The sequence below is a fragment of the Schistocerca americana genome, chromosome 3 (assembly GCF_021461395.2).
Source record: "Schistocerca americana isolate TAMUIC-IGC-003095 chromosome 3, iqSchAmer2.1, whole genome shotgun sequence".
Taxonomy (NCBI): domain Eukaryota; kingdom Metazoa; phylum Arthropoda; class Insecta; order Orthoptera; family Acrididae; genus Schistocerca; species Schistocerca americana.
In genome coordinates, this window is record NC_060121.1 from 954,675,796 (window position 1) to 954,684,757 (window position 8,962).

The window sequence follows — 8,962 nt, forward strand, 5'->3', positions numbered from 1 at the left end:
TAGCAATTCAACTATTAATGAAGTTATTTCAGTCAGCTTTGTAGAGAAATTTGTTTCTATTAATTTTTTCCACAGAGGTAGTCAGTTTACTTGAAACAAAGCACCATTCCACACTATTGGCTACTTTCAAGTTCAGTCAATTTGAAATGCATATCTTCATTTTTGAGACAAATGACATTATAACATAATAAAGAACCTAACAAAGATACAAAATTCCAACCATTTGAGTAGTCTCTGATGTCCTGTTTCTTCTAAGACACGTTCTCTTAATGCTGTATTCATATGAACATACATAAATATTAACATACATAAATATTAACATGGAGCTGTCTGTAGTTTTAAACACTTCGTTTCAAATATATTGAGAGCTGTAGCAGAATTTTACATATCTGCCTTCCATGAAACAATGTTTTTCGATCACACTTGTTTATAATCTGTTCATCATAAGAATAAACCAGATGTAAACAAACACAAATGCAACAAACAAATGCAGTGACTGGTCAGAAGCCGTAGCACATGTACTCCAGTGGTGTTACGCTCTTGGAAGTAGGTCCTACTAGTATGTTAGTTATCTTACAACTAAGTTATGTTAAATGAAACTGTCGGAAATTCAAATAAATTAACTGCCATCAATGTTTTACTTAGTAACACTAGCTACATAGTTTTTATTTAAAAATTGTGTAGCCTGTGCTCATATTGTTGCTCCGTTGAGCAGTACAAATATGGCCGAGACTGCTTTCTGTCCTGCAGTGAAAAAATTGATGGAGATAACAGACTTTAAAGTTTGCAGTTGATAATCACACAACATGAATGTGTAGCACAGCTGGTAACACTATGTGAACCAAGTGCAGTTGTGTGTTGGTTCAAATTTCCCCAATATTTTTTTCTCTGTTAATTTGAAATACCTAAGTACATATTAGACACAAAATTCCTGATTCCACTTCAAATACAGATTCTTAATTATTGATGTTTTGTGAAAGATTGTAGTTTAAGTTAACAAAACATAAGTTTCATTTTCAAGGCAAAAATGAAAAACCGAATCCTCTTTATTTGGATGTCCGTCGTTTTATACCACAGAGGTATGTAAGTACCGTAGAAATGTAAAATATCATTTTCACAGCATCGAGTACAACAAACAAATGCTGCATTTTTACATTTGCTACTCTATGGTTACAATATGAACCCAACAGAACTGATCTGGAGCCAAGCTGCGGGATTTGATCCGAGATGTAACAAGACTAAAGCTGCCAGATGTACTGGAACTAACGCACACAGCTTTTTCACACGTCACTCTCTAACATTGGCGGGATATATAACGAAATTGCTCTGGTTAACTTTGTGGATTCTGGTGTTGATACGCTTGTTATCAATATAGCAGGTGACACTTCCAGAACTGAAATGTATTTCTCAGATTTGGATAAGGAAGGAGCTAAGAGTAACAGACAACTAAGTAATACCTTCAGTGGCTTCAACATAGAAGTATACAGTGAAATCCTTCAGTACTCTTATGTTACACAGCTTATGCAGAAAAATTATCCCATGGTTAAGTCAGGAATTTTCTTCATTCTTGTCTTTAATTACAGTAGTATGTTAGCTAAAAAGAAACAACAACATGTTGCAGTTTTCATCTACTTGCCAAAGGACCAAATTGTGGGAGATTTGCAGTGTACTATTTCATTCTGCTTAAAAATTAAATGACATTTGAAACTATTGTTCCTATGGTTATCTTTTTACATGTGAACTGCAGCTGTCCAAGTCACTGCAGGCTTGCTGTAACAGCTGACCACCTAAAGCTATTCAAATTAAATGCACCAGTAAAGCTGATCTCCCATAATATTGATAAGTTGATATGCCCATTAACGCAGAGCACGAAAAGATTTATTATCGTACCTGACAGTACTCTGGACAGCCAGGCTGCAGCCCCACGTCAAATTGAAATCAAATGAGGTTTCAGCAGATGCATTCTTCTGCAAAGTGCAACATTTACATCAAGTTTATTCTTGTGATGAATGGATTATAGTACTTCCTCTAGGCCTTAGATTGTTTCTTAATTAGTGTTCTTTACATCTTAAACTTATGGAATGCCATTCTATGCTAAATTGTAGACTGGCACCATACCATGTAGATCATCTTAACTCCTTATATGGCTTTATATTTATTCCAGGAGTAGAATAAAAACTGTCAGTTGTACAGTTTCTTTGCCTCATGGACAATCTTATTAACTGTGATTTTGAAATAGTCGTCAAATAATATATTGCCCTTATTCTGGTGCAAACTAAACAGAGTTTATTTTTGCAAGACATTTGCATTCCTTCTTACTACTTTTTGCAGTGGTGAGTAGTTGTAAACCTAACTGGAAATGCTATGGAACAAAATAGCAGATACGAATAAAAAAAGATATGTCAAAGTCACCACACAGCAAAATGTTAGCATACTTTGAGCTGGACAGTCTAGTTCTGAAGTGAATATTACACCAAGAACTGGTTCTTGGATTTCGAATCTGGGTAGGACATGCAAACAATTGCTCAAGGTACAACTCCCTACATCCTTAACACCATGTCGCAAGGCTGCAGATGCCCCACCATGCACTAAATCCCAAACAGAAATGCATGTGAGCAGAGCAAACACTAACCACAGGCTGCCTACATCACCGTAGCTGCACATGCGCAGTACAGCCCATTTACTTGCACACTCTGGCAACTACTCAAACAAACCTTATATCTCTGGGTTGACTTAAGGCACTCAGAACCCCCTTTAAAATCTTGGTGGTTATGAGTTGTCAGTACAACTACAACACTAACCACTAACATGCTTACCAGCCAATCCTGCCTCTCCCTAGACCTCTTATTTCCTTGCAGACTTACTTCCAAAACCAACTGACTTTATTGATGCCTCATCATGTGCCCTATTCACGTATCTTCAGTTATGTCAGGTTCAACAATAAACTTAAACTTTTCCCCAATTTTGTTCAGTTCCTCTAACACTATTTTGTAGAACCATACACTTCCAATGACCTATCATCTTGCCTGATTAGTCCGTTGTCCACATTCCCCCTCATACAAATGCTTTCAATGAAGACTAGCCAACACCACACATTACATGTCAAAATATTCTAACACTTCTGAACATTACTCATTTACTTATGCTACTGTTAGGTAACAGAATAAGTAGCTGAACTACACCTTTTAACCGAAGTATCTTAAAAGCACTTAATTGAAGAAACTTTATACAGACGGAGATCTACAAGGGCAATACAATGGAGGTCACACACTGGAAGAATTCTTGCCAATACCCCAGCCAACACCCATTTTGAACAAAGTATGCTGAAACTGCAAATCTGTTTACTGCCTGAACAAAGACAATATGAAACATGTACAAAAATAATCTTTGAAAACACAGTTCAACCTGTCACACCTAGTGTTATTTCAATATTGTAGTTCTATTATACATCACTGACACTTCAACAACAATCTTCTTCAATTGAACTATTTTGTTTACAGATATTAATATTAAACTAGGATCAGCTTTCTAACAATAACTTAACTCCCAATTAAATAACCAGTTACAATTTACAAAGGGCACAAGCCCGATCAAAAGCATAAGGACAGTGTTGCTGAACTACGTATTACCCAGCTATTGAAGAAGGATAATATAGCTGAACAGCTTTTCATCTCCACAGCATAAAACGCCATACCTGAAATTAATATCCAGTATGGAGCTGGGGCTGTGGCACAACAATGAACAAGGTTTGGAATTTTATACTACAGCTTCTTACCTGTAACTGATTTCCAACAAGACTTCACAGGTTCACCAGCACTGCTCTACCCAGTATCAAGAGCTGCAACAAACAATAGTATGAAACATGTTGGGAACACAAAACCTTCACAACAAATATATTTAAAATTGTGTTGTCTGTGACAGGATACACAAACCAGCAAACCATCCTGGGATGTGAGTTTTTAACAGACTTTTAATTTACCCCAGTTCGGGGCCAGGAAGAGCACAGAGCAAATCCTGGTTGTGAGCTTGGGGTCTCCCTCTTTACGTCAAGACTTGAGAATGTCACAATACCTCAATTTCGTACAATCTACACACCATGTAGTAGTTCAAGTCGCTTTAAATTTCTAAGAAGGTAGCCTAATGCATTGTCACTTTGACCACATACAATAGAATGACATGAACATAGCAGTCCATCATTTCTCATGTACGAGGGTAATCCCGAAAGTAAGATCTCTTATTGAAGCACACATACCTGTATTTCAACAATGGTTTACATCAGTTCACAGCTTTAACATTTAGCTATTTTTCGACAATCACTATGTTTGTCAAAACATTTTTGTAGACACTGGCAGTTTTTGTATGTCCATGTCATACCAGCTGACCACCATGTTCAGAAAGTTATGAACCTCTTCTCTCACCTTGTCAAAGCTGAATCGCTGGGACTGCAATTAATGCTGAGACTCTGAAAAAACTCAACAGGCAATTCAGACCTGGACAAGAGGAATGTTGAGCAAGGGTGCACACATTCTCCATGACAAAACACACCCACACATCACTCCCAACCATTGCTCTGCTGCAACAGTTTCAGTGTGACACAATCACCCACCCACCCTAAGTCCTGACTTAGCACCCAGGCACTACCACCCGTTCCTTAGATTAAAAGAATATTTGGTCAGAAAGTGATTCAGCTCCGACAAGGTGAATGAAGAGGTTTATAACTTTCAAAACAGCATGACAGCAAGCTGGTATGACATGGGCATACAAAAACTCCCAGTGACTACAAAAATGCATTGATAGAAATGGTGATTAACTCCAGCTCATCTGCACCCTATCTGACATCAAAGTAGCAACATGTGACTCGTCAACCTATCGAAAGCATAAATTATTAGACCTCTAACCACAGCAGCAATAAAACCTCAATGAGGTTAAGGTTGTGGGGCCTACAACCAACAAATATATGCAGAACAAATACAATATCAACTTTTAAGAACACAATACCTAATGTTAGGCATTCCACATGCCATACAGCAATGGGAGAAGTTTACTAAGCAGCTGGCTCAAATACATCAACAATAAAGCAAGATAGTGCCACGAACATCTATATGCATATTGCCATGGAAGACATTGCTATTTCTTGCAAACATATCTAATTATCAACAAACGCATGGAGACCATTGTTCCACCCTGCACTTTCACTCTTATTACACTGTCAAAGATTGTTAACAAATCTCATATGCATGATAAGACATCTACCAACACCATTAAATTTTGTACAGACCAAGAAGTTTACAGTTTAAATACATGTTACAGTTAACTGGTTACAACCTGTGTACACAAACAGTAGTAGTGACTGCAGAGTTTTAAACTGTTAGTGAGACTAAATTGGAAGAAAATTGAGCAAAAAATGGTAAAACAGACAACTCACTGCAGGCTACCTCTTAACTACACATTTACATCACCCAATACAATGCACGAAAACGAAACAAGTGCTAGGTTACTCACCAAAGAAATCTCATTCTCATTTGGGTACACCTGTAAAAAAAAAAAATTCATCAGAAACCAATACTTGACAGAACAGAGTGAATAACATTGTGGTAATATCAGTGAGGGCAAGTAAGATCAATCACAAAATCATATGAAAATAATTGTATCATCATTTCAACAAACAATACAAAGATTTATTGTACAATCTTACCTTTTTCATAAGCCTTATGGCACCCCACAGTACCACCAATGGTGGCAAATCCACCCTGAGACAAGCAAAACCTGGAGAACAGTATATCATATTAAAACATTGCGAAACTATTCTGAACATCACACATGTCACACATTTCGTCAGACAAATGCCTCAATATCCACATATAGTTTCAGGACTCTTACACATCATTCAAAATACTTTTACAAAAACGTATATACCAATTTAAAAGTACAACTAAACCCTCACAACCTAATTTACACTAAAAACTGTACACACAGCATTCCGACCCTTCACCTTACCACAACCGATATTATTTAAGCAAGAATCTCTTCACATACACACCATATCATTCCGTGCCAGTAGTGCAGCTGTCAGGAGCTGTTAACGATCGCCCATGCTCATCTTTCAGGAAGCACCAAAACTCAAATGTCTGAAAGTGGATGCACAGGTTTCGAGTTTGTCCTGCGAATCCAGGCGGCAGCGAGACATGCCCCAACTGAGTATTTGCACAAAAAAGGCACATTATTAGCGTATTTATCGTATGAGTTAAGTAGTATCTGCAAAACAAATCTATTATAATTATATCACTTCTAGAACTCTAGAAAGTAATCCTCAGAAAATCCACTCAGTCACCGAATTCAGACTGGGGCGGTTGTTATTCATCATTGAAAAATATCTCAAGTAATAGTATTAAGTACCTATATCTGTAAAACTCACATGATACGCATGCATTTGCTACAGCAGATAGTATTTCGACGCCTTCGCTTTGTTACGGATGTATGTGCTGGCATTATGGCTCCGGACGGACCATTTCTTGCATTATGCCGCACGACTGCCAACTAAAACAACGTTAGTAAATGAGCTACATTAGGAATAAACTTCATACTCGCTAAGCTATCCAACAAATCAGCAACTAATTTTATTCACAACGTTTCATACGAACGAGACAACAGTATCATCATAAGCATACCACGAACTACAATTCCATCTCCTATCCCTAACTCCTGCATGTGTGTATTATTTTTGCCTACAATTAAGTCTTTTCAGACAACCAACGCCACAATCAAGTAAGTCTTACATAAGCCGAACCAACGATTCGTCATCTAACAATTTCCTTCCCGATTCCAATTGTTTTGTAACCGCCATTCCCTAAAATGAAATTAAACCACGTGGCTACCATATATAAAACATAGATACGTCTCCAACCACGTGGCTACCATATATAAAACACAAATACGTCTCCAATAAAGCGACAAATCTTCACACAGAAGCCACTAAAAGAAAATAGATATGCTCAGTCACCAACTCTTCTCAATTAAAAGCGACGACAATAAGATAACTACAACCTCAGAACTTACAAACTACACTTACATTATACCACCATGCGATCCCCAGTCCAAATGGAAGCACAGCGCCCTCAGCAGCCGATTTTATAAGAAACCAAAGATATTCCTTATAGTACTTCCACTTCACTACACTTAACGAGTTTCGCCAGCTTCGTAGATCGCTGCAAATGTGATGTGTTCACACGACACAAACCCCAATCTACTACTCGCTCGCCATCTGTCGGTGTAGAAATGAAATATCAGTGGCAAGCGACTACGCTCCCCGTAAACGTCAAAAATTTAAATCAGTTATTTTGAAATATAGAAATGGAGGAAGTTCTGTTGTGGTCATGTTCGCAACTTGTGTTGCAAAAAACATTCAGACCAACCGCAGGAAACAGAGAAAGCGGTCAAAATAGTGTAGACAGTGGCTGCTAAAGCGAAAGCTGTTTTCTCACGTAAATTTACTTTGAAAGTTGCAGGGCGAACTTGTTTTGTTTTACATTACCTCGTGTTCCATTTCCTCGCACACTGACACTCCAATTTCATCTTCAATTGTACTCCTGCTTGGTCTTGGCGTTTCTTGATCACTAAGAAAGCTCAAAAAATGGCTCTGAGCACTATGGGACTTAACATCTATGGCCATCAGTCCCCTACTAAGAAAACCAAGCAGATCAAAATAACATAAAGTTGGCTGGTATACTTGATCTACTCCTACACCAGACCACCTAGATTTCTGAACTTTGGATAACTCTTTTCGGTAAACAGATCGGTGACAGACTTAATTTACTTGACTTGCCTCCATGAACGCATCCTTCAGGACAGCGTAAATAGCTTCACATGTGTTGGGTATTATTTCACTCAACGCTTGTTTCGATATTGCAGTTGAAAATTCCAAATCCTTGTAGCTCCTTCCTGTTGCTAGGAATCTTAATGTTACCGCCAGCCGTTCATGAGGAGAAATTGCCCTTCTCATACAAGATTTTTTCTCATAATATGAGGGGTTACGAGCTTTAAGAGATAATTATAAGTTTCGAGATCCATCCGCAAATAATTTCGCCAGTTCGCAACGAAATTATTTTTTTATTACCGTTTCTCTGTTTGCCGAGTCGTCAACTGCCCGCTATTTTTCAATTAGAGCATTGTATGCTGCTGTCTTTTTGCCTCGGTCACTATATTTTTTACTGTTAATCTTCCACAAACATGGGTGGTTTCTGTATATTTCAATGAATTCACTTACAAACTCTGACGAGTATCCGCAATTTTAATGCCCTGTGCGCACGTATACAAACACTAGACTAAGCAAACAGCTGTTTCGCGCCAGATTTGCAACGATCTCCTGTCCACACGCTCCAACTTGTCTGCGCAGATGTGGTTTGAACCCACAGATTTGAGAGGTTTCGCTCAAACCTCCAACTCCAACTTCCAGGTTTGCACACACCTCAGGTTGGTGCAAAACTTCTGTCCACACGCTACCATCTGTCTGCGCAGATGTGATGTGCACAGACATTTGTGAAGACAGATCGTTGCGTGTGGACGGGCCTGTAGCAGCAAGTAGCCAGATGCTACCCGGAAAAATTTTTCTGGCACGCCCAAGTTGCCAGATTCGCGCATACACAGAGCAAGCTGAGTTATAGTGAGGGGTCCTTTCCCACATGACCTGTGCATATGTTTCGTGTCTTCGTAATATTGCTGGTCTTTTCGTTTACAGCTCCCACGTCAAATGAAATCAAAACAGATTTCTGTGGCCGGGAGCCATCAAGTGAATTAATATACATTCTAATAACCACAAAAGACTGAAATAAGTTAGTAGTTTCAATTTTCTGATTTTATATTATTTCCACGTTATTAACAACCGACCATTAACGTCTTAATGAAGCTTTTTCTGTCTGTTTTTTAGAGAAATTTGCTTCTATTAATTTTTTTTCGCTGAGGCAGT

At 38.2% G+C, this 8,962-nt stretch overlaps 1 long non-coding RNA gene and 1 other non-coding gene across 3 annotated transcripts; both read right to left on the bottom strand.

Moving 5' to 3' along the window:
* Positions 1 to 3,567: 3,567 nt before the first annotated feature.
* On the bottom strand, positions 3,568 to 7,105 carry LOC124607070. 2 transcript variants are annotated; one of them, XR_006978765.1, is made up of 5 exons: positions 7,070 to 7,105; positions 6,416 to 6,537; positions 6,041 to 6,194; positions 5,696 to 5,766; positions 3,568 to 3,838 (listed from the first exon to the last, which is right to left on the bottom strand). It is a non-coding gene; the product is annotated as an uncharacterized LOC124607070 (long non-coding RNA). The 2 variants fall into 2 exon arrangements; XR_006978764.1 differs by lacking the exon at positions 3,568 to 3,838 and adding an exon at positions 4,413 to 5,532.
* Positions 6,305 to 6,371, bottom strand: LOC124608737. Its single transcript, XR_006979324.1, has one exon. It is a non-coding gene; the product is annotated as a small nucleolar RNA SNORD31 (small nucleolar RNA).
* Positions 7,106 to 8,962: the final 1,857 nt, after the last annotated feature.